Source organism: Microtus ochrogaster, chromosome 6 (assembly GCF_000317375.1).
Source record: "Microtus ochrogaster isolate Prairie Vole_2 chromosome 6, MicOch1.0, whole genome shotgun sequence".
Taxonomy (NCBI): domain Eukaryota; kingdom Metazoa; phylum Chordata; class Mammalia; order Rodentia; family Cricetidae; genus Microtus; species Microtus ochrogaster.
In genome coordinates, this window is record NC_022013.1 from 77,909,391 (window position 1) to 77,913,084 (window position 3,694).

Genomic DNA, 3,694 nt, shown 5'->3' on the forward strand with positions numbered 1-3,694 from the left:
CAAGGCCAGCCTGGGCTATGTAAAACAGAGCCAGGATGTGGGGCTCACACCTTTAATCCCAGCACTTGGGAGGCAGAGGCAGGCAGATTTCTCTAAGTTTGAGGTCAGCCTGGTCTACATCTACAGAGTGAGTTCCAGGACAGTCAGAGTTACACATAGAAACCCTGTCTCGAAGAAGAAGAAGAAGCTGGGGTGACTTGCCCATGGCTCCTGGGAAACCCTGCCTCCTTCCCTTGCATCAAAACCCAGCCCCTCTGAGCCTGTGAAAGGTGTGGCCTGTGGGTCCCAACCTCAAATTCATCTGGACAGAGGGGCATTCAGCTGTTTGCAAGGGTTACTCTCACAGCCCTGCAGAGGTGGGTGTGGTGGGGTGATTTCCACGACAGAAGTGTGGCTTCAAAGTCAGAGTGACAAGGACAGTGAAGGAGAATCCTGGACTTCTCCCGAGCGTGCAGTACTCTGCGGGCTCTCTCTGGTGTGGTGGTGAATACTGGCTATCCACATGGCAGAATCGTGGTCATCGAGGAGACAAACCCCCGGGTATGTCTGAGAGAGCATTTCTAGACTGGATTAATGGAGGTGGAAAAACTCAGCCTGAATGTGGGCGGCATCCCGTGGGCTAAAGTCCTGAAGTCCCGGATGCTGAGTACCAGCGTCCATCTCTCTTTGGTTCCTGACCACAGATGCAAAGCGACAGCTGCCTCACTCTCCTGCTGCCATGTGTCTCCCCACCATGACGGACTTAATTCTCAAACCATGAGCCAGATAAACCCTTCCAACCTAAAGTCAATTTTGTCAGGTATTCTTTTTTTCAGCACTTATACACCTGGCCTGTGGCTCCATCATCCCCACCTCGTCTTCCTCCTGTGTGTTCCTTCTCCGTGTGGTTGTTTCTGGAAGTCAACAATCATTCGGAGTCCATCTGACTAAATACCCCTGCACTCACCCTGTTCTGAGTCAGGTCACATGCTGAGGTCCTGGGTCAGGACACCAAGAAATCTTTTTCTGTTGACAAGACTTTTACATCTAGGAGGAAGGTGTGTTGGAAGCTAGCGAGGGGAGGACCTAGGGAGCTTAGCTCTCCAGAGACTGGGGTGTTCTGGGCTTGGGATTCCTGAGGCTGGGAGAGAAAAGCTGAGGGCCAATGGGACTAGGGTGAAGCCCCCAGGCAGGTGTCACAGGTGGGAAGCCCAGTTCTCTAGGGTGGGCAGGGAGAGAGATGGGGGCAGGCTGTATTGACGGTCCCCAAATGCTGCACCCCTGGCAAGGGCAAAAGCAGCCAGGGGAAAAAGTTATGCTCAAATTTCAGACTTCCCTTTCTGGAACTTTCCATCATGGGTAAGATTACAACACTCTTGCCATGTCCTTCCTGAGGCCCAGGGAGAAAAGGTCTTTCTGGGGAACGTCTCCCTAGGTCGGGCCGGGCAGTTGCCATCACTCCAGCAACTTTCCTTCATTTACTTTCGTCTATTTCTTTCCATTTAACAAAAAGATTTATTTATTTACTTATTTATTTATTCCGTATGTATGAGCATCCTACCTGAGCCTGCTTCTGTGTCTGGGAACTGAGCCTGAGTCCTCTCCAGGAGCAGCCAGTGCTATTGACTCCAGCACACTCTGCACTTTTTAAGAACGCTTGTGGGTTTCTATTTGTTTCTGCTTTGAGACAAGGTCTATGTACCATATGATCGTAATAGTTGCTCCTCCACCTCCACCTCCCGAGTGCTGGAATTTCAGGTCTGTGCCACCATGCCTGGTTTGTGTGATGCCAGAGATGAAATCCAGGGCTTTGTGCATGCTGGGCAAGCACTCTGCCTGCCAACTGAGCCAGGAACTCTTCTTCCCAGGTCATCTCTGGAGGTGGGTTACCTCCAACCTGCATCTAGACCTTCCAGTGCCACACAGTGACCTCCAGGAAGGGATCAGAAAGCTGTCTGTGAACAGGAGGAAACATTCAAACCTGACACCTGCCTGCCTGACCCTCAGCCTGCTTCACAATGGGGTCTGAGCACAGAAGCAGGGTGAAGTGTCCAGGGGGGACAAGGCGGTTCTGCCCCCCCCTCCGCCTCACTTCCATCTGCCTCTCTATGATTGCACCCTTGATAGTGAGCCAGAGAGCCTGGGCAATCCCCCGAGATCTGTGAACTGCCCTAGCTGCCCCATGGAGGGGTCATATGAGCAAGGGGGGGGGCCCAAGACCATGATTGGAAGAACCACAGGGAGAGCTGACCCGAGCTAGTGGGAGCTCATGGACTCTGGACCGACGTGGGGAACCTGTCTGACACTGAACTAGGCCCTCTGAATTTGGGTGACAGTGATGTGGCTTGATCTATTGTGGGGGGCGCTGGAAGTGGGACCAGGATTTATCCCCAGCGCATGACTGGCTTTTGGAGCCTATCCCTGTGTTGGGATACTTTGCTCAGCCTTGATGCAGAGGGGAGGGGCCTGGTCCTGCCTCAACTTTCTGTGCCGTTGACTCTCCAAGGGTAGCCTTACCCACTCTGAGGAGAGGATGGAGGGCGGGAGAGGGAGAGGGAGGGATAACTTGGGTTAGTATATAAAATGAAAAAAATAAATAAACAAATAAATAAAAGACACTACACCTGGATTTTCCACATGGCTTTACGAAATCTGCCACCCACGGGTTTTGAAAAGTTTCCAGTCCCTACCACAGTCCCTGAACCCTGAGGTCCCAGAACAGGCAACTGATTCATCTCCCACCTGCATTTTATCAAAACAAAACAGCAATTTTCGCAGTCTGAGGAAGCCAGGCCCTCCCCATCCCCCACCCTCCGCTACTAAAGCTCCTTCTGAGACCGGGTGATCTCCTTCTCCCAGGCCCTCAGACACCGAGTCACGGAGTTTGGGGAGTGAGCCTCTCAGAACAGCCAACCCTTGCCTCACCATTCTGAGATCAAACTGGGTCTTTTCCTTCATTTTCTTCCCCTGGTTTATTTCTTACATCGCCTACTTTGACCTTCCCTCGGGCTGGGCCCGTTGCTTTTCAGGGAGATTGGTACCTGACTCCTCCATCGTGGCAGAAAGCAAAGGGGCCTTTGCTGGCCTGTGTGATTCTCTATCAGGGCATGTGGTGTGCAACGACCTCAGACACACACTCCTCAGAAAACGATGGCTTTGAGAGGCTGGGAAGCATCACAGAGGCCAGCTGTGCCAGCTCACAGCACAGGGGAAGAACTGGGGTTGGAGAAGGAAGGGCAGGGATCCTGGAATGCCTGGGTTAGGAGGAGGGTCTCATGGCTTTACCACTCTCTCTCAGCCTGTGACCTCCCTGAGCTGTCTGCCTTCTTTAGGGGCACCTTCTCTGTCTAAAGCAGTGTGGGGGTCACTGCCAGCCCCTCTCTAAGCTCTGGTAAAGCCCCTAAGGGCACACTGAAGAACACTCTATTTGCAGTGTGTGTGTGTGTGGGGGGGGACCTTCAAGCATGAGAGTCCCGTGGCCCTGGGCTTCAGCTTCACCTTTATGGACACATCTCAAAGTCATGGTGGGTGAGGGGAAGAAAAAAGACAGGTACTCGGCACACACCCTCCCAGTTTATCCAACCTGCAGGTCCCAAAGCCCCTTTTGCAACATCTCTGTCCACGAACAGCAGCGTTTGCCAACTGTTCCAGAAATGCAGTCAGCCTTTCTATATTCAGACCCTGGGCAGCCTCTGAGCCTCCTGAGGGCTTTTCC